We start from the raw sequence: 23,715 nt of genomic DNA, 5'->3' as shown, positions 1-23,715 counted from the left end.
ACATTAAATTCTAGATTGCTTCCAATTAACACACCATCCAATTCTAAACCGCCAATTGATAAATTGTTACTTTCTGCTTATTTATAAATAAATAATATCTCCTATCCGAATTCAAAATCTTAAGAAAAACTATTGGCTAGACTGTTCCAGGTCCCTAAATAAGGCCATATAAATTAATATTTTTTTTCCTTATTTAGAAGTTTGTTTTTTTTTTTTTTTTTTTTTTTTTTTTTTTTAATAAGTGTAAAAAGAGAAAAAAAGTATTGAATTATTTCGGAATTTAACAATGCCCACATCGATTAAAAGAATATACAATAAATAAATAAGAATACCTAATTCATAAATTTGAAATTAACTGCGATGGAGTAGCTATGAGAAATCTTTTTTATTTATTTGATTAATGATGAAACACCTGCTGTAGACTTTTTATTATTTGGATAATATGTAGAATGTAGATAGATAATACATATTTTATTAATATTAATTTTTTATGAGGGTGTAGAAGAAATAACAAAGGTAACGGATCGAAAATTAAATAATTCTATACATCTCGAAACCGACAAATTTAATTCACTGTTTATTCAATATTTATTCTTTGTAACAAAAGCTTCTTTTTCTTAAAACGTACTGTTTTTGAAAATTAGATTTTGGACTAATATTACCTAGGGGTTCTATGTATTTGTTGTTTGGTCATAATGGAGAGTCATTTCAAAGCTTCTCAATTCTTTCCAAGGAAAGGGTTTTCCCCTTTAATTTAAAACATTTTAGGTATTTTCAAATATTACCAATAGTTGAAGAGGATCATAATGTAGGTATCTCTATTGTTCCACAGTATCAACAATCAACATTGGTTCATATTTATTATAAATAAATAAATAAACCTTTATTTGGTGGTCATTTAAAGGCACAATACAATACATACCTACTTATAAGTTTAGAAAAACATACAAAGAGTAATCCTACCTATGAATAAAACCATTATACATGAAGTAGGTATTTTTAAGTTCTTCCCATTTGAAATACCTATATGCCAAAGCTCAAGCCCAAGACCCCAATTCAGCAACTGCTGAGGTATGCATATTTATTATATCCAAGTAAATATTCATAAGCTATTGATTTATTGAAGAAACTTTATTGAACTTAAGACGATAGCGCCCATAACCGAAGTTGTTTGTCCAAACAAAATATAGCATACACAAATTATAAAGCTTGTAGAACATTACAGGTGAAATTGACTAAACTTGTTATGCCATAATCACCGGAGAATGACAAGAATGTGTCTACGAAACGTCTACACTAGCTACATACCTGCCTAATGCTTGTGTAGATATGCTAGCAAATATCTAACTAAACCAAATGTTATCATACGCAATCAGTTAAACGTTCCTTTAGGCTTTTTGCTGAATTTAATCGAAATAAATTCAGGACAATTTCACAAAACAATGTACTTGTAGGTACTTAGGTGTTTTGGTGTTTCACTGTGGCACAGTTTGCCATATTCTAGAACTTGGAACCTAACCGAAACCCTCTCACTTCCACGAGAAGGATTTGGTTTCGGGGAAAATGGAATCAAATTATCTTCGGTCCTACGTGTGGTCCTAACTTTCAAATTCAGTGATAAGGAATCAGTGAAAGAACAATTGCAAATGTTCTTGTGTTTGATCCCACTCGATTAGGTCTTCGGTTCTGTGCCTTTTTTGAGCAGATGATGAACTATATCGAGTTCTAAGGTAAAGTATCTACTGGTTGCACAGACTTTCTGAGTCACCTCTGAGCAGTAGAAACAAGTAGTATACAGCATACATATTTACAGACACTTTCTTTATTAGAAATTAGTTCAAATAAATATTTAATTATTTTTTTATTGTTAATAGTTAAATTAACTAATAATTAATTGTTGGCATTTAATTACATATTTAATTATTAGTACCTAATTTAGAAGTTGCATGTTTTTTTTTTTAATAAGTGTAAAAAGAGAAAAAAAGTTCGGAATTTAACAATGCCCACATCGATTAAAAGAATATACAATAAATAAATAAGAATAATTCATAAATTTGAAATCAACTGCGATGGAGTAGCTATGAGAAATCTTTTTTCTTTATTTGATTAATGATGAAACACCTGCTGCAGACTTTTTATTATTTGGATAATATGTAGATAGATAATACATATTTTATTAATGTTAATTTTTCATGAGGGTGTAGAAGAAATAACAAAGGTAACGGATCGAAAAGAGTGGAAATGTTGCAATTGCAACCGTTGCATGCACCCTAAGGTCTTTACCGGAATAGAGACACTAATGAGATATTTTAATGGGATTTGAATTAAATAAATGAAAATCTTCATTAAATAAATTTGTTCTGTTCTTCTGTTCGCTTGTCATCTTGAAAGTTACTTCTCAATGTTTCCTAAACTGTGTCTTCTTTCTTCTGCAGTCCATGAAATGGGAATGAAACTAGAAGGTGAGTGATGCACATACTTTATTATTCCTTTGAACAAAACCCACACAACAAGTAGGTACAGAATATTCTTGTGAAATAATCCCAGGATCAGATAAACATCCTTCAATACGAAATTCAGGATAGGGATTTATTATTCATAAAAAATAACCAAAAAGGTAAAGCTGGCCGAGCTTCGCTCCCCCTGGAATATGTGAAATAGACACATCCACCATTTCAGTAAAAGATCCACAAGGCTGGTTGGATTTATTATCAAACTTTGCTTCTACTAACATGTACACAAGTACTCGTACGTTGTTGACGATGTCCAGAAATGAGCTCTGAAGCGTTTTGAGCTTTATTTTACATTCTGTCTATGGACTTTACTTGAGGAAACATGTTATTATACTCGTAGGTATACGTTTTCTTTATCATATACGTACACGGAAAGTAGACTAAGTATACGATGTATGTAGATAAAATCATGGAGGTTAGTGTATATCTAAACTTTACTAATTCACAATACCGGCACTTGATTCCTTTCCAAGTTACCACCGAAAATGAAATGAACATAAATTTCAGCTTTTCTTTGTAGGACAAAGCAAATTCCATTCCTTATGATTTATTATATTGGTGTTGTTTTGTTTTTACTTTGGACCAGAGTCGAAGCCATTGACTTACTGTTTTAACTGTAGATGTGAAAGGGGTAAATAACGCTATAAGAAGTGAATAATTAAGAGCGTAATGAAATGAATTTAATGAAATTTTGGTGCTGGAAAACAATATTATCATCCAGTAATATTGCTTTTCGCAAACATGCACAAGGTTTACAAATAATTTCTTTACATTTGCTAAATTTCATAACCCTGGGCCTGCTTAGGAACACTGTGTGCACTAATAATAATAGATGTCAATGCATTACACTATGCAATGTTGCCATGGTAGAGACACATTACAAAGTAGTAAAATCCCCTCTAATAAGCTGGGTTTAATGATAATAACATTAATAACACAGTACAATGTAGCGAACAACGTGGCTAATCTCATGAACACCTTTTGACCAGAGTCAAAGCCATTGACTTACTGTTTTAACTGTAGATGTGAAAGGGGTAAATAACGCTATAAGAAGTGAATAATTAAAGGCGTAATGAAATGAATTTAATGAAATTTTGGTGCTGGAAAACAATTATCATCCAGTTATATTGCTATTCAGAAATATATACAAGGTTTACAAATGGTTTCTTTACATTTGCTAAATTTCATAACCCTGGGCCTGCTTAGGAACACTGTGTACACTAATAATAATAGATGTCAATGCATTACACTATGCAATGTTGCCATGGTAGAGACACATTACAAAGTAGTAAAATCCTCTATAATAAGCTGGGTTTAATGATAATAACATTAATAACACAGTACAATGTAGCGAACAACGTGGCTAATCTCATGAACACATTGTGAAATTGTCGTAAAGAAAAATTAAATCATAAACAAACAAATATCAAAACGAATGATGGAATACGAACAATAAAAAGTTGCATCTCATTTATCTACAGCTTGAATAAATTTTAGAATAAAATACACTACTAAAAAATATGTAATAATGTTAGTTCTAATGCTATTGGTCATTTAGTACTCATATAGTGACGTCACTTTTTGTGAGACATGTCGCATGGATAGTTAATTAGTTTTTTATTAATTTTCGGGAGCCAGGCAACCAGATGCTCAAGTAGATTGTCTTGTGTTCTTTCAGTCTCTCTGAGATGTTCAATGTTTTATTACAGTTCTTTATTATACATAACACATTCATCAAGTAGTCCAAGTACATTATTATGTGCAGTTAAAACGAAATTTGCAGTCTTTCTAAATGGACTAATATGCTAAAATCACACTTTATACAAATAATAAAAAGCGAGTCTGTGTGGTAATAGTCTTCGCCATATCAAGGACACGAAGTCCTTGGAGTATGGCGAACTACTTTCTTCTCAAGGCTGCTGCAGTTGTGAATGACGTTCACTGTGATGCAGTTTGTAGTTCACTATCACTATCACTAGAACGTACTCGGGATCTTGCTTATCAATATACTACGGGATCTTGCTTATCAATTACACTACTGCACGTGCAACTCATAGTCCTAGCAGGAAACTTTTGTATGCTTCAATGTACGCTTGTCTGAATCTAGGTATGAGTTTACATTTACAAGACTGTTTATTGATATTTTTTGTTCTTTATAGTCTTGATGTTGGGAATAGTGTTGATGTTTGGATTACACATATGTCCCAGTTTGACAATCACCCTTACTATACAATTGTGACTTTTTAGCTTGTTGTTGGGTTTTAGTACATCAACTTCTTCATTAGAGATTTGGTTGCGAGCTTTTGAAACAATAGGCTGAGTAACTTTTTTTATAGCTCCATATCAACTACAAGGAGAACATGGTTCACTTTATTAAGAGCCTAAGTAGTAACTGCATCTACTACTAATAACTTCATCTGTAATACTCTGTATTCAGAGCAGTTTGTTAAATATCTTTTTTAAATTATATCTCTCTGATGTTTATTTGAATTAAACTTTATTTTTAGTAGATGCGACTCCCATGTTCCATTTGTAGAGCTTTTGACGATCAGACGTTAGCATAGTTTGAATAGTATGCTGCTTATTCACTTGAAGATACTCTATAGCATGAATGGGGGGCCCATGTAGGGGGACTCATAACATGCCGTTCACTACGAGGTTTTTATGTTTTACTATTGAGGTTGTGTGTATACGGTATAGAAACTATAGAAATAGAACCACCGATAGCTGTTTGAAATTTATGCACTCCACTCTAAATTTTTTTCATTTCACTTTTCCCGAATGTGTTTTTTCTTTTACAATCTAGGGAGAACTTTTTTTCCTAAAATTCCTGTATTTTATGAACATGCTCTTGTAAACCAAGGTTGGAAAGACCAGTTGAAATTGGAAAAACAACATTTCCCTATTTTTCTTTTTCGTCATTTTGGGTTGTTTGATCATTTCCTTGAAATTGGAAAAACAACATTTCCCTATTTTTCTTTTTCGTCATTTTGGGTTGTTTGATCATTTCCAAGTCTACACTCATAGACTACCTTAAAATTATTCGATTTTTGATCTCTTTTATCAATTGTGTACTAAAATAAGCAAGGTACCGAATTCATTTCGTGGTAATATTACAGACGTATTTAGCGTTACTTCCTGTTTGTTGAAAGGATCCTTGAGTAATACGAAGTCGAATTTTAGGAGAATCCACGTTTCTTTTGAGTAATAGATATGATTATAACATTGCTATGAAGATATTTTACCTATCTGTTGCAAAAAGTTCCTTGGCAAATTTTCTCCAATCTGTTGTCAGCGTTTCGGCTGGCTCCCCAGTCCGTACTAATCAATTCAGATATCTGCAAGCAAAAATACAAAGTGCAAAGAGTAAATTTTGAAGGATCTTCGTGAAATGGCCCCTAGCTGGCTCTCCAGTCCGTACTAATCACAATCAGATATCTGCAAGCAAAAATACAAAGTGTAAATTTTGCAGGATCTTCGTGGAATGGCCCCTAGATCAAATTTTGCATCACGAACCTAGTCCCGGTAAATTGTCCTCAATCATTAGGAGTACCATTATTATCCTGAGCTGGCTCTCCAGTCCGTACTAATCACAATCAGATATCTGCAAGCAAAAATACAAAGTGTAAATTTTGCAGGATCTTCGTGGAATGGCCTCTAGATCAAATTTTGCATCACGATCTTGAACCTGGTCCCGGTAAATTGTCCTCAATCATTAGGAGTACCATTATTATCCTGAATATCATTTCACTTTCAGTTTCATCACATTCAGAGCATACCAAGCACCTCTAGACACGAGGAAAGTGCTAGCATAATACATAATACAGGTATAGTGAGTGGTAAGACCTTGACTAGTCTGTGTGGTAATAGTCTTCGCCATATCAAGGACACCAAGTCCTTGGAGTATGGCGAACTACTTTCTTCTCAAGGCTGCTGCAGTTGTGAATGACGTTCACTGTGATGCAGTTTGTAGTTCACTATCACTATCACTAGAACGTACTCGGGATCTTGCTTATCAATATACTACGGGATCTTGCTTATCAATTACACTAATGCACGTGCAACTCATAGTCCTAGCAGGAAACTTTTGTATGCTTCAATGTACTCTTGTCTGAATCTACGAGTTTACATTTACAAGATTGTTTATTGATATTTTTTTTGTTCTTTATAGTCTTGATGTTGGGAATAGTGTTGATGTTCGAATTACACATATGTCCCAGTTTGACAATCACCCTTACTATACAATTGTGACTTTTTAGCTTGTTGTTGGGTTTTAGTACATCAACTTCTTCATTAGAGATTTGGTTGCGAGCTTTTGAAACAATAGGCTGAGTAACTAGCTTGTTGTTGGGTTTTAGTACATCAACTTCTTCATTAGAGATTTGGTTGCGAGCTTTTGAAACAATAGGCTGAGTAACTTTTTTTTATAGCTCCATATCAACTACAAGGAGAACATGGTTCACTTTATTAAGAGCCTAAGTAGTAACTGCATCTACTACTAATAACTTCATCTGTAATAATCTGTATTCAGAGCAGTTTGTTAAATATCTTTTTTAAATTATATCTCTCTGATGTTTATTTGAATTAAACTTTATTTTTAGTAGATGCGACTCCCATGTTCCATTTGTAGAGCTTTTGACGATCAGACGTTAGCATAGTTTGAATAGCTGATTCCCTAGTCATGCCACAGTATGCTGCTTATTCACTTGAAGATACTCTATAGCATGAATGGGGGGCCCATGTAGGGGGACTCATAACATGCCGTTCACTACGAGGTTTTTATGTTTTACTATTGAGGTTGTGTGTATACGGTATGGAAACTATAGAACCACCGATAGCTGTTTGAAATTTATGCACTCCACTCTAGATTTTTTTCACTTCACTTTTCCCGAATGTGTTTTTTTTTACAATCTAGGGAGAACTTTTTTTCCTGAAATTCCTGTATTTTATGAACAGTCATGCTCTTGTAAACCAAGGTTGGAAAGACCAGTTGAAATTGGAAAAAACAACATTTCCCTATTTTTCTTTTTCGCCATTTTGGGTTGTTTGATCATTTCAAAGTCTACACTCATAGACTACCTAATGGTTTGTTATCGTGTTTAGATTTTAGAGAGTGATGATGGTACCCATGGTAGATGGTACCTTCACAATTACAACCCAAACCAACCCTTTCCATGGTTCTCTTACAAAGGTCTGTGAGAATAGACAGAGACAGTGGGGTCTGGGTAGATGAGAGCCAAAGAAAGGAAGGAAGGTTTTTGTGTGAATGTTATTGTATTTCTCGGTGCATTGGTTGGAGAAAATATGTTTTTGTTGACAAATGTCATTTGTGTCTGTGGATGGTCCGAGCACATCGCTTTCCAAATGAAGAAAAAAATTGTACTTTCAAACATAAAATTAATAAAAAGTAAAGACAGGTAAGACAAATTATACAAATGACTTTTTAAAATTATTCGATTTTTGATCTCTTTTATCAATTGTGTACTAAAATAAGCAAGGTACCTATGTATCATGTATAGACCTACATAAGTTATCATCAGCTTATTTGTTGATGTGGCTAAGACCAGGTTTTCAGTCAATGTGATTTCTCAATATTTAGCTTTGTACAAAACAATACAGGTTTTCAGATTCTTCAGGGAGGATATTAACAGCTTTCCAGTAAATTCTTTTCCGAGTTTTTCTCCAATAGTAAGGTACCCTCAAAAGAGCCAGTGTTATTGTCTGTGGCTTGACAGGGCTGGTTTTGTCTCAGTTTTACGTCCTCCAGCGAGACAAAACCCTTTCCATGGTTCTCCAACAAAGGTCTGTGAGAATAGACAGACAGTGGGGTTTGGGTAGATGAGAGCCAAAGAAAGGAAGGAAGGTTTTTGTGTGAATGTTATTGTATTTCTTGGTGCATTGGTTGGAGAAAATATGTTTTTGTTGACAAATGTCATTTGTGTCTGTGGATGCTCCGAGCACATCGCTTTCCAAATGAAGAAAAAAATTGTCCTTTCAAACATAAAATTAATAAAAAGTAAAGACAGGTAAGACAAATTATACAAATGACTTCTTAAAATTATTCGATTTTTGATCTCTTTTATCAATTGTGTACTAAAATAAGCAAGGTACCTATGTATGTATGTATGTATGTATGTATGTATCATGCATAGACCTACATAAGTTATCATCAGCTTATTTGTTGATGTGGCTAAGACCAGGTTTTCAGATTCTTCAGGGAGGATATCAACAGCTTTCCAGTACTTAGATAAATTCTTTTCCGAGTTTTGCTCCTATAGTACCTTGGTTGGGTCAAAACTAGCGAATATTCAAATACAGAGCATAATATACCTCTACATACATAATCAATTAATTTTTCGCACGCCCAATTCCGTAGTGTTGGAAATTTGTTAGCTATTGTTAATTTGATCCACGTGTTGTCTATTACATGCGTCATGTAGCTCCTATTCTAACATACATAACATAACCTATCATTCTCATTCAAGCGAGGTTTAACTTGGCCAGCCTAGTTAGCATCCACGTGTTGTCTATTACATGCGTCATGTAGCTCCTATTCTAACATACATAACATAACCTATCATTCTCATTCAAGCGAGGTTTAACATGGCCAGCTTAGTTAGCTTAGTTGGTAGTGCAGCTGCCTTGTAAGCGCTAGGCCGCGGGTTCGATTTCCGCCCGGGGCGGATTTTATCCTGATGGGATAATGTTCGTTCTCGGAACGGCTGGCTTTCTCGTCTCATTTTGGGCCCGATGGGGACCTTTTCCCAGTGAGTTCTAAAATTCTTAGAACCACTACCATGTACATAGAACACTACACAGAAAACAGAGGAAGTAACTAGAAATACATTACACTCTAGAATTTAAGAGGAAGAAGCAGAGAAAGAAGTCCAACATACTCTTCTTCTATTTCTTCTTGTACTTTTTTCCATGACAAATATTTCATTTCGATGCATTTTACAAGTATCCCGTTTCTTTTCATTCTTCTCTTTGTCATACGACTTCTTTGTATCACCCTGTCTGTCAGCTTTTAGGTCCACGTAGTAAAAAGGGCAGCCGTGTTATTAGCGAAATGACATTTCTTCTCCGATAATAATGATAGAAATGTTTCTCAATTGAATGATTTCTCATTGAAGTACAGGGTGAGGTGAGTGGAAAAGGAGCTTACAAAGGAGGAAGAACTAACAAAACATGAAAGTATCAAAGAACCGTTGTTGACATAATAAGGGGGACTTTTGAGTCTTGGCTGACAATGTAATGAAGGTTTGTTGAAAATTAATAGACTACTTTGTAGATAGATGGGTTTTCGTTTCTGGCAATCGGCTATTGTGTGTCAGGCAGGAATTTTGGGTCATCGCCCATCTCGATACTGAAATGGGCACAGGAATATCTATTATTATCCGATATTGGGAGACGTCGCGTCGGCGTTGGTCACTTGAATTCTTGACGTGCGCGCTCCTACCGGCACGCTTTGTAATATAAACCCGATCATACTGTAGGGATTCTATAGGCTTACTCCGACTTGAAACAAAAGATTACAGCGAGTACCTATCTACCTATTCATCTATTTCATCTTGGTAAGTTGGCATACAAGACCTACAAGCAAGTAGTACTATACTCATTCACCAATAGATATGTAGGTAGGTTTTATATGCGAGGTGTGAAATACAATGAGTGTTGAATTACGTCAGTGTCTGGCAGGCATTCTGTTGTGACATCTAGGAAGAATCAAAGCACCTAATCCGTAATAGCTTATCCTGTACGTAATCCTTGGATACGTCATTTCGCCCTGGAAGCACAACTCGTCAGCAAGGGGGCTAAGACTAGAAGTTGGAAGTTAAAACAATGAGCAATGAGTAAGATCAGAAGAGGTGAATATAGAACAATGGGATTTGGACAGGTTGACTGAAAAGTGCAGAGGACGGTGTTCATCAGGATTTTGGAAAGTTATATTTTTCTGTTTAGCTTCTTCATTGTAGGTATGACACGTACATCATATACATCTTTCAAGGTACTCCCTTATCCTGTACGTAATCCTTGGATACGTCATTTCGCCCTGGAAGCACAACTCGTCAGCAAGGGGGCTAAGACTAGAAGTTGGAAGTTCAAACAATGAGCAATGAGTAAGATCAGAAGAGGTGAATATAGAACAATGGGATTTGGACAGGGTGACTGGAAAGTGCAGAGGACGGTGTTCATCAGGATTTTGGAAAGTTATACATATATTTTTCTGTTTAGCTTCTTCATTGTAGGTATGACACGTACATCATATACATCTTTCAATGTACTCAAATAACCAGAAGGTCCTTAAATATCAACCTTGGTAAAGTTGAGGTGACTCTACGCCTGTTTTTCTGCTCCCGCAAAAGTGAGGTAAAGCATTCTGAAGTACCTTACCGTCAGGAATTTTTCCTGTCTGCATTATGTTGGATTCCAAAATATACTTCAATTTTCAAATCAGTCTAAACCTAAACCAGCATCATGTACTTTAACTTTTGGCTCTATCTATACTCTTCTGCTCCCGCAAAAGTGAGGTAAAGCATTCTGAAGTACCTTACCGTCAGGAATTTTTCCTGTCTGCATTATGTTGGATTCCAAAATGTACTTCAACTTTCAAATCAGTCTAAACCAGCATCATGTACTTTAACTTTTGGTTCTATCTATATTAACCATTGTTTGAGACTACTTGGTTACACATTCTAAAATTAAACCCAACACATAACTTCTCATTTGGATCATAATGAGTAGAACAGTCAATAGAGCCCAATATTTTGACTAGTCATCTTACATGTTGGGCTAAAAACAGAGCTGCGAGCATTTGGATCATAATACTTGTTCACGTATGATTTAACACATAATAAGGTAGGAACTTACCTGGAGGCCACTGGGTTCCATAATCTTTCCAGTGAGAATGAGTAGAACAGTCAATAGAGCCCAATATTTTGACTAGTCATCTTACATGTTGGGCTAAAAACAGAGCTGCGAGCATTGAGCAGGTAGAAAGAAGTGACGAGTTGACGACTTCAAACCGCATAGAACTGAGAGCCAAATGCTCTTTGCTCTCCTCTGCAGTCTGTTTTTAGCCTTACATGTAAAGCGCTCTAAAGTTTTCCCAACCATCAATAGGAACCTGGCAATGGGAATTGCCTTTGCTGCCTGCATCATCTTTAACCAATCTCTCTCTCTCTCTCTCTTTTTACTCTGAAGTTGTTCCAAACCTTCTTCACTGGGGCTTTCTTTTAGTTAAATCACATTACAAGGAGGAATTTTACTGTGTGTCAGTTTGGGAATTTTATTTTTTGACTGGAACTCGAACCACCAATCGCTACTGATGTTGGTTGTTAGTTCAAATAAATGGATGTTATTATCAACTTGCAAAAATACTAATTAGCGCGGTGGAACTTCGTCCCGCCAAGTCAAGAAAGTTTGACATTCTACGAAGATATTTTAATTTTTGAAATCAATTTCAATTAACTAGAGTGACATCAGTATGCAAAGCTTCTATATTTGGGTATGTTAAGCACTATAGCACTACTAGAGCTAGGTAGAAACCACACATAGGTAGGGCAAGAAGTATGAAAAATATTATGCTTTCCTTTTGAATGTGCAGAAAATTTTCCCCTAGTATTCTTCTCCTTTTCTCCTCTCCCTCCTTCTCCTCCTTCTTCTCCTCCTCCTCTTTCTTTTCCTTCTTCTCCTCCTCTTTCTCTTTCTTTTCCTTCTTCTCCTCCTCTTTCTCTTCCTTCTTCTTCACCTCCCACCTCCTTCTCTTTCTTTTCCTTCTTCTCCTCCTCTTTCTCTTTCTTCTCCTCCTCTTTCTCCCTCCACTAGAAGAAAATTCTGACTGCATGCAACCTTCAAATTTTCGCTAACTTTTTACGTCGTGTTTTTTTCCTTGACCTCAGATAACCTTCTTCTTTTTTAATTCTTAGAACTCTATGTACTTTGAGCCTCTTCCTCCTCCTCCTTCTCCTCCTTTGCCTTCGCCTTCGCCTCCTCCTCCTTTGCCTTCGCCTCCTCCTTTGCCTTTGCCTCCTCCTCCTTTGCCTTTGCCTCCTCCTCCTTTGCCTTCGCCTCCTCCTTTGCCTTTGCCTCCTCCTCCTTTGCCTTTGCCTCCTCCTCCTTCTTCTTCTTCTTCTTCTTGCATTCCTTCAGGAGATAATACATACTATTCTTCTCCTCCTCCTCTTCTCCTTCATTGTTATAAGGAAATCAAGGAGCATGCGCTGAGGTTGGACTGTTGGTTTTCCTCTTCTGCTTCATTGTTGTAAGGAAATCAAGGAGCATACACTGAGGTTGATTTGGTAATATTGAGGTCGAATATCAATTCATCATTAACCACACCATTGTACATTTCAAGGTGGAGAGAATTACAGTAACCCCTCCCTCTCCACTATCCCCTCCCCTATGTTAATGTCAGGGGCGGAAATATGTGGCGAGGGATGGAAATATCAACATGGAAATTACTTAGGTTAGCGTAATACTTCATGATTGTTACCCTTGCCCACCTCTATACCGAGTGGTCAAGAGCTCTGATTCTCAATTCGGAGGCGCTGTGTTTGAATCCCGCCCAGGGCGGAAGTTTTTCTGATCGAGCCCTTTTCGTTCCTGGATATAGCTCTGACTCTCAATTCGGAGGCGCTGTGTTTGAATCCCACCCAGGGCGGAAGTTTTTCTGATCGAGCCCTTTTCGTTCCTGGATAGGCAAGGATGTAAAAGCATGTTCCTTGAAGGAGTACGAAAGCACTCTTTCCAGGGTACAATGCGATCCCTTGTCAAATGGATTAACAACAATAAATTATTAAGAAATATCAATTTGTTTGAACTTAATCTTACAAATGGCCTTCTTTTGACCCAATTGATTTATGTCACTGGTGGGATTCGAACTGCTGTCCCTTCGGTTTTAAATCCAATGCTGGGTCCCATTGAAAAAAAATCTCTTTCATGTATTAACCCTTTTGGGTATGGTGACCCCTCCTTACAGAATACAAGAGATTGAGTAAAGTAGGTACTCAATATACCAATAGTAATCTACACACGATTTATAAATCAGCCAGATTTCAACAAAGATACTCATGCTGCAACATCACAGAACACGTAGGTATCAAGTACTTAGTGTACATTATTATTATTATCACTAACTAAAGGGTGAATCAGTAAGAGCGTTACATTTTTGCTTTCCATTGAAAATAAGTTTAATGTGAAATGTCCGATTATACAACCGCTTACTTAGCCACACGGGATATAGCCTTTGTTTTCAGTTTCCCACATCTAGAAGTTATTGGATTAGCAGTTTCTCTTTATATGTAAAGTAGGATTCATGCAACGTTAAATTTTGTGGTTAGCTTTTAGCTTATCATCGTGAAATCGGGTAATCAGTGAATTCTTGAAGACGAAGAATCTGTATTTTAAATCTTTTTAATTTGCATTTGTTGAGAGGTTGATGAACAATGAACGATTTTCAAAAGAAACCACATAAGATACTGGATACTTACGGAAGTAACCACAGGCTGATCCTTCAGTCTTTCTTTCATAATGGGAATAATAGAATAGAAATCTTTCAGGGACAGGGAAATATCGCAGGAGAAATTCAATGGGTTTCAGTGGAAACTTGAAGAAAAATCGAATTGAAAAAATGGTAGTTTTTAAAGAGATACAAAAAAATCTTTTTCTCAAGCCTCTGGTTGTGTTTGAGGGAGGGTTTAACCAAAACAGGGAATCTTATCTGTTAGCAATTTTTGTGTTCTTTTCAATGGTGCAATCAGTTTTTTATTATCTTTATTGGTTCAAGAGATAAAGGCTTTTTAAGGGGGCAAGGTATGAAAAATGTTGAAAAACAGAAAATCCTTCATAACTCCGCCCCTGTTGAAAATCGGATCTGTCCAGATAGATTTTTCTGGTAGCCCTTTAGGTCCTGCATCAACCCTCGGGCGTTGTACAGTCGTTCGCGGGACACCCTGTATATATTTACTTGCTGCATGTACAGTTTCTACGGGGTGGGTAAAGCTCTTTGTGTGAGAGATTATTATTTGTAGAACCATTGATATAGCAATAGTGTATCTAAGATGTTCAGGTAGTCCCATAATAGCTTAGGGATAGAACAGTGGACTGGTAACCCGGGAGACTGGGATTAGAGTCCCAATAGTGACATATAAAGATAAGTAGCCTTATTTCGAGGTGGAGATAGTTTTACTTCATGAAATCAATAGGCCTAATATGCATTTAACATTTTCTTTCTTCATGATGATCTAAGAGCCCATTCCTACTTGTCGCTCGGAAAAAAGAAATCGTGTTGTGTGTAGTGCAATAGTGCATTTAAATTAGATTTCGCCTACAGTACATTTGGAAAGAAAGTGGGACCGGGCTCTAAGAGGTAAAGTTTTTTTCTTATTCTTCTTCAATTGGTAAATTTTCCACCCCGTGGTCGGATGGCACACCCTGTATTGTGAGTTGTATGAATCCTATTAGCCATGACATACATCCATATGATTAACATATGAGAGAATTATGTATGCACACATTACAGGGTCATTCATTCACTGTGGCCTTACATGATGTGTGTGTTTTCCTAACCTTACCCCGGTATGTACCGTATTACCTTGGTGTTAATATCGTACAGTTATGTTACCTTGGGGTTGTAAAATCCGTACAGAGGTGTTATTACCTTTAGATTCACTGTGGCCTTACATGATGTGTGTGTTTTCCTAACCTTACCCCGGTATGTACCGTATTACCTTGGTGTTATTACGGTACAGTTATGTTACCTTGGGGTTGTTAAATCCGTACAGAGGTGTTATTACCTTTAGAGTTAAGTTGCCTTGGGGTTGTTAAATGGTTAAATCCGTACAGAGTTGTTTATACTTATAGTAAACTCAGATGTTGTATTGGGAGTCTATGTCCTAATTTGACCAATGGTCAGTCTAAGGAGCTTAAGTGTTTTTCCTGAAAACAGCGCTTATTTTTCCCCTTTGTTAATGAGGTTGAAAATTTTAAATTTTAAGCTGTTGGTTACCTTTGGAGTTAAGTTGCCTTGGGGTTGTTAAATCCGTACAGAGTTGTTTATACTTATAGTAAACTCTGATGTTGTATTGGGAGTCTATGTCCTAATTTGACCAATGGTCAGTCTAAGGAGCTTAAGTGTTTTTCCTGAAAACAGCGCTTATTTTTCACCTTGTTAATGAGGTTGAAAATTTTAAATTTTAAGCTGTTGAAAACTTTAATTACAATTATTATTATTATTTTAATCATTTGGATTTTGAATTAATAACACAATCCAAATGTAATAAAAATAATTCATGTAAAAATGTCGCGGCAGAGTTCATTAAAAAGCGATGTTTACACGAAAACCTACCTAATCTCCTTAGTACCGTTTGAAGTATAGCAAATGCTATAACAAATCTATGTAGGTACCGCGGCAGAGTTCATTAAAAAGCGATGTTTACACGAAAACCTACCTAATCTCCTTAGTACCGTTTGAAGTATAGCAAATGCTATAACAATTCTATGTAGGTACCTACTTGAACAAGAAAGAAGGGGGAAGAAGTGGAGGAGAAGCAGAAAACAGAAGAAAAGGAGAAGTGTAGGTACCTACTTGAACAAGAAAGAAGGGGGAAGAAGTGGAGGAGAAGCAGAAAACAGAAGAAAAGGAAGAGGAGGAGGGGAAAAGGAGGAAGAAGAGAAAAGAAGAAGGAGAAGGAAAAAACGAATGACTGCTTAAAAAGAAAAATAGTTTTCCAGGATTTGACCTTTCGACCTTGGCTTTGCGAGTGCATGTATATTTACATCCGCTTTCCATAACCCTACCTAAGTTTCATTACCGTCTAGCTAGTAGCTTATACACGAATGACTGCTTAAAAAGAAAAATAGTTTTCCAGGATTTGACCTTTCGACCTTGGCTTTGCGAGTGCATGTATATTTACATCCGCTCTCCATAACCCTACCTAACTCCCCCCCACCCAAGTTTCATTACCGTCTAGCTAGTAGCTTATAGGTAACCGCATGTTTGGGGTCCATATTTTACATGTACACTCACTATGTATTGTTATAGTGCTTATTTAAATGAAGGGGAGGGGAGCATGGTCAGAGCTGTACTGCACATTGCTTCTTTCGTTTTACTCTGAAGTTGTTCCAAACCTTCTTCACTGGGGCTTTCTTTTAGTTAAATCACATTACAAGGAGGAATTTTACTGTGTGTCAGGTTGGGAATTTTATTTTTTTGACTGGAACTCGAACCACCAATCGCTACTCAAGTTGGTTGTTAGTTCAAATAAATGAATGTTATTATCGACTTGCAAAAATACAAATTAGCGCGGTAGAACTCCGTCCCGCCAAGTCAAGAAAGTTTGACATTCTACGAAAATATTTTAATTTTTGAAATCAATTTCAATTAACTAGAGTGACATCAGTATGCAAAGCTTCTATATTTGGGGATGTTAAGCACTATAGCACTACTAGAGCTAGGTAGAAACCACACATAGGTAGGGCAAGAAGTATGAAAAATATTATGCTTTCCTTTTGAATGTGCAGAAAATTTTCCCCTAATATTCTTCTCCTTTTCTCCTCTCCCTCCTTCTCCTCCTCTTTCTTTTCCTTCTTCTCCTCCTCTTTCTTTTCCTTCTTCTCCTCCTCTTTCTTTTCCTTCTTCTCCTCCTCTTTCTCTTCCTTCTTCTTCACCTCCCACCTCCTTCTCTTTCTTTTCCTTCTTCTCCTCCTCTTTCTCGTAATATCTCACCTCTCTGAATTTCGAATCATTTTACGATCATTCAAAACAATGAAACTTGAATCTCAAAGTGTGTGGAAGGGGCATCCATCACACACTGCACCATAAGTTTCTTCCCTCTGACTAGTAAATCATTAATGAGTGACAAGTGTATGGCAGGACTATAGCTATTTAGTATATAGGGAGTACCTACGTATGACTAGTTTAGTATGTTAGCCGGATGTCCGCACCTCTACAGTAATAAGAGTAGGACAGGGGTTCCTAAATTAGGAGCTACTGGGGGTCCTGGAATTTCTACCTCATATTTTGCTGTTGTAGGTATTAATTTAGTATGTATCTCTAGTACCTATACCTCTACACTAATAAGAGTAGGACAGGGGTTCCTAAATTAGGAGCTACTGGGGGTCCTGGAATTTTTACCTCATATTTTGCTGTTGTAGGTATTAGGTCAACAGAGAACTATTGAACGCTATTCATGGCTCTGAAATTTTAATTTTTATACTTTCTATACCTAGTGCAATCATTATTATTATTAAACCTACTTTTAATTTCCATTTTAATTGGTATTTCCTCAAATATCTCAATTAATACAAATCTGGAAACTTTATATGCTAATTCATCTTGTTTTGTTTCTGTGTTACAGGTATGTTTTTAAAACAGTCTCACTTTTTGCTCTGAAGTAGCAGAAAGGTATTGGCGTAAGTAACTTATAGCATGCTTTTCTACACAATGCTGTGTTAAAGTGTTGTTAACATGTGAGCACTGAGCATACCCAAACGGTCTTTTACTCTGAAGTTGTTCCAAACCTTCTTCACTGGGGCTTTCTTTTAGTTAAATCACATTACAAGGAGGAATTTTACTGTGTGTCAGCTTGGGAATTTTATTTTTTGACTGGAACTCGAACCACCAATCGCTACTGAAGTTGGTTGTTAGTTCAAATAAATGGACGTTAATATTATCGACTTGCAAAAATACTAATTAGTGCGGTAGAACTCCGTCCCGCCAAGTCAAGAAAGTTTGACATTCTACGAAAATATTTCAATTTTAGAAATCAATTTCAATTAGTGAATGAACGAGTTTTCTCATTGCGGATAAAACTTGATTTTAATTTTAATGTATGATCACTCTGTAGAATATAATATGAAGTATTGGCACACTCTGTATAGTATAATATGAGGTATTGGTACACTCTGTAGGTATAGTATAATACGAAGTATTGGTACACTCTGCGTGTAATTTAAATACATATAAGCTGTAATCTCTATAGTCTATAATGTACCCCTATACAGTTTGCAAGTACCTATTCAGTATTTACATAGAATAGTAATGCACTATTTACATCTGTACTTACCTATGATGTACCTATACTTACTTATGATTGCTATAGCACCCTTTATACCTCCCACCTTTCTACAGTCAAACCTGGATAATTATTTCATAAATTTGTTTGAGATCTCTCTCCCCCTCTCTCTCAAATGATAATGGTATAAATCAAACTCTTTCCTAAATTTTCAAATAGAAAGCCCAAAAATAAAACAGGAGAATCTCTCCTGTGGAGAAAAAAGGCAAACCCTCCTTATACCTACCTCACTACAAGTATAGTGGAGAAAATGAATATTCCATCCCTTCAGTACTCTATTATCCATGTTTGACTGTACGAGTGCAATGTACATGAAACATAAAGGTAATCTACCCTATATTACTGATAATTTCTTTACTTATGTGTACATATTACTGTATTTCTATGTATACTTCTTATGTATATTCGTTATGTATTTCCATTTGACTCGTTAGTAATTGTGTTAGCTTATGATTATTTTTTCTCCATTTTCTAATGCACTGACTGACCTCATTTTGCTTGAAAGTTGTATTCAAAGCCCCATGGTATAGGCATTCCTGGAGCTGTCGAATAAATGCAAAACAATGATATTAGTCGAAATCTTCTGAGTGCTTTTCCCCGTTTCCTTCTCCCTCCTTTCTTCCTCCCTCCCAATTCCTTCTTCTCCCTTTCTATCAATTTCTTCAAGGAAGGAAAAATCCACCAGGAGGACAGTGGGATGCAGGGAGTACCTTTTGTGCAAGTTGTATCGCCACGTGCAAGTCTTGTAAATCCCGCGGGACTTACGTGTGCAACTGTATATTACCTGAGTATTCTTCTTTATTCACTGTATCAGACGTGGGATGCAGGGAGTACCTATTGTGCAAGTTGTATCGCCACGTGCAAGTCTTGTAAATCCCGCGGGACTTACGTGTGCAACTGTATACTGTATATTACCTTACCTGAGTATTCTTCTTTATTCACTGTATCAGATGATGCGATGGAAAGGGGGAAATGATGAAGAACATATTATAAGAGCAAGGAAAGAACTACTGGTAGCTGGAACATGTGGATTGTTAATTGGGACAGAACCCGAGGGACCAAACATATAGACAAATAATTACTATGTTCAGTGCTATTGGGGCTCAACCAAAGAAATTTTTTTCGAGATAGAGTCCTATTCCGATGTAAAAGTACCCAAAAAATGCATTGGCGCACTCAAAAACATCCAAAACGGTCCCTAAATCCCCTAAAATGTCGCTCAAAGGTCGCAAAAAAAAAAAAAACGTTGAAACGGGCGCACTCAAAAACATCCGAAACGGTCCCTAAATCCCCTAAAATGTCGCTGAAAGGTCGCAAAAAAATAACGTTGAAGCAGCCATGGTTTACGACCTCGCATGAACTGACGTCATCACGAAAAAATGGCTGCCCGCGAAAATTATAGGGGCTCAACCAAATGACAATTTTTTTCGAGATAGAGTCCTATTCCGATGTAAAAGTACCCAAAAAGTGCATTGGCGCACTCAAAAACATCTAAAACGGTCCCTAAATCCCCTAAAATGTCGTTCAAAGGTCGCTGCAATGTAATCAAGTACAATTGGTGCTCTCTTCTAAAGAATAAGCTGGTTGAACTGAACTTTGGAAACGTCTGGGAGGCACAGTCGAACATCTTACTTGAGGAAAAAAAGGAAGAGATTCTACTCGCCTATTATTCGAAACTTGTGCAGGAAGATTGGCGCGCTGTACTTCACTCTACCTATAATGTGATGTATAAGGAGGTTAAAATTAGACCTGAAAACCCAACACCTAGTCAAAGTTTTGTTTCTCGCTATCTAAAGGAGGCAGCACCGATCGAGAGAAGCAGAGTGGCGGCTCAACTCCGTCTTTGTGGAAATAAATTGAAGTTTTATGTCAACCGGATGTCAAGTCAAGTCAAGTGAAGACATAGTATATTCAATTCTACCTCTAGTTATAATGCTACTTGACAAAGTATCCCGTTTGGAAAATATTATTAGGTATGTTTTAGCCATTTAGATGAGATTTGGGTAAAATATCCAGTACAATACATTTTGAATTAAAATTTTCTCATTTTGGGCCCGATGGGGACCTTTTCCCAGTGAGTTCTAAAATTCTTAGAACCACTACCATGTACATAGAACACTACACAGAAAACAGAGGAAGTAACTAGAAATACATTACACTCTAGAATTTAAGAGGAAGAAGCAGAGAAAGAAGTCCAACATACTCTTCTTCTATTTCTTCTTGTACTTTTTTCCATGACAAATATTTCATTTCGATGCATTTTACAAGTATCCCGTTTCTTTTCATTCTTCTCTTTGTCATACGACTTCTTTGTATCACCCTGTCTGTCAGCTTTTAGGTCCACGTAGTAAAAAGGGCAGCCGTGTTATTAGCGAAATGACATTTCTTCTCCGATAATAATGATAGAAATGTTTCTCAATTGAATGATTTCTCATTGAAGTACAGGGTGAGGTGAGTGGAAAAGGAGCTTACAAAGGAGGAAGAACTAACAAAACATGAAAGTATCAAAGAACCGTTGTTGACATAATAAGGGGGACTTTTGAGTCTTGGCTGACAATGTAATGAAGGTTTGTTGAAAATTAATAGACTACTTTGTAGATAGATGGGTTTTCGTTTCTGGCAATCGGCTATTGTGTGTCAGGCAGGAATTTTGGGTCATCGCCCATCTCGATACTGAAATGGGCACAGGAATATCTATTATTATCCGATATTGGGAGACGTCGCGTCGGCGTTGGTCACTTGAATTCTTGACGTGCGCGCTCCTACCGGCACGCTTTGTAATATAAACCCGATCATACTGTAGGGATTCTATAGGCTTACTCCGACTTGAAACAAAAGATTACAGCGAGTACCTATCTACCTATTCATCTATTTCATCTTGGTAAGTTGGCATACAAGACCTACAAGCAAGTAGTACTATACTCATTCACCAATAGATATGTAGGTAGGTTTTATATGCGAGGTGTGAAATACAATGAGTGTTGGTGGGATGCAGGGAGTACCTATTGTGCAAGTTGTATCGCCACGTGCAAGTCTTGTAAATCCCGCGGGACTTACGTGTGCAACTGTATATTTATTACCTGAGTATTCTTCTTTATTCTCTGTATCAGACGATGCGATGGAAAGGGGGAAATGTTGAAAAACTTATTATAAGAGCAAGGAAAGAACTACTGGTAGCTGGAGTATGTGGATTGTTAATTGGGACAGAACCCAAGGGACCAAACGTATAGACAAATAATTACTATGTTCAGTGCTATTAAATGAAGATACTTACCTAGAATATTCCCCTATCAATGTTCAACCCAATAAAGAATTACATTTGCAAATTTGTTTCCTCATAGATTTCCCATTTAGTGAAATTTGTGATTTGAGAATAGTGAGGATTGATTAGATTTGAATATTTGCAATGTAAGAATCTAGGTCAATAACTTTTTACTTCTTGATAAGAAATTTTTATCAAAGGTGATTCATAATGGCGTCCTAGGCAGGCTGGTTCATAGAACTTGTCCAAAATTAGAACTTTTAATTTGCTCCTTATTTTTCTGAATTAAAGTCATTTACTCAAAACTTTTGTTCAAGAAGCACCAAAGAAAATTTTCCTACAAGCGGCACCACATGATCCTAGTTCCCCTATTATCTGACTAGCATCCCCATTTCATACATGGGGCACCACATTCACCACATCCTTCATCTCATGACAAACTGAAATACAAAATTCATCGTGTTCACCCAATTACAAAATTGTTTTGGACCATTTCCAGATTTCTAGATAAATTTTCTCATGGGAACCATGCTAGGAGGTTTAATTGTTGATAAATATAAATTGTACGTAAAAGTGACAAATAGATATACGGTGCTAGGAGCTACTGAACAGCGTGGTATGAATATATGGAGTTATTAGGATTCTATAAGTTTGTGTAATAGACACACACTTAATGGTGATAATAACTTGCTGTATTATACTTAATATTGATTTGTAAAGGTAAGCTTGCATACCAGTTACACCTTTGATTAAATGAAAACCATACCTCTACATCTAGTATAGTGTAAATTTTGTAAAACCCTTACACTTGAATCTTAAAATTTGTTTGAACTTAATTTTATAAAATGATTTTCCTTCCCTCAATCAACTAATGAATTAATATGACATGGTAATATCTCACCTCTCTGAATTTCGAATCATTTTACGATCATTCAAAACAATGAAACTTGAATCTCAAAGTGTGTGGAAGGGGCATCACACACTGCACCATAAGTTTCTTCCCTCACTAGTACTGGTAATATCTCACCTCTCTGAATTTCGAATCATTTTACGATCATTCAAAACAATGAAACTTGAATCTCAAAGTGTGTGGAAGGGGCACCACACACTGCACCATAAGTTTCTTCCCTCTGACTAGTAAATCATTAATGAGTGACAAGTGTATGGCAGGACTATAGCTATTTAGTATATAGGGAGTACCTACGTATGACTAGTTTAGTATGTTAGCCGCCGGATGTCCGCCAAGAAGTATAGAGAAAATTTTCCTACAAGGGGCACCACATGATCCTAGTTCCCCTATTATCTGACTAGCACCCCCATTTCATACATGAAATTTTAAGCATTTCTATTGAAATCAGCGTGTTTCGAACTTCCTTTATCAGCGAAGAAAAAAAAAAGTGGTTGAGCCCCATTGATTTGAAATGAATTCCCCTATCAATGTTCAACCCAATAAAGAATTACATTTGCAAATTTGTTTCCTCATAGATTTCCTATTTAGTGAAATTTGTGATTTGAAAATAGTGAGGATTGATTAGATTTGAATATTTGCAATGTAAGAATCTAGGCCAATAACTTTTTACTTCTTGATAAGAAATTTTTATCCAAGGTGATTCATAATAGCGTCTCTAGGCTTGCTCATTGAACTTGTCCAAAAATAGAACTTTTAATTTGCTGCTTATTTTTCTGAATTAAAGTCATTTACTCAGAACGTTTGTTCAAGAAGTATAGAGAAAATTTTCCTACAAGGGGCACCACATGATCCTAGTTCCCCTATTATCTGACTAGCACAAAATAGGCTGCGCCCTTCAAGAATAGACCTCAGCAGTCTATTTTGTCCCTTAGAATGCCAAAAAATAAAATTATT

General features: G+C 36.3%; 1 protein-coding gene across 1 annotated transcript in view; it reads left to right on the top strand.

Moving 5' to 3' along the window:
* LOC103515231 (nuclear hormone receptor FTZ-F1-like) overlaps positions 1-23,715 on the top strand; it is a 104,929-nt gene that overhangs the window by 2,497 nt on the left and 78,717 nt on the right. The window lies entirely within an intron of this gene.

Source organism: Diaphorina citri, unplaced genomic scaffold (assembly GCF_000475195.1).
Source record: "Diaphorina citri unplaced genomic scaffold, Diaci psyllid genome assembly version 1.1 scaffold47, whole genome shotgun sequence".
Lineage (NCBI taxonomy): Eukaryota > Metazoa > Arthropoda > Insecta > Hemiptera > Psyllidae > Diaphorina > Diaphorina citri.
This window is presented reverse-complemented; position numbering and strand designations above follow the sequence as displayed.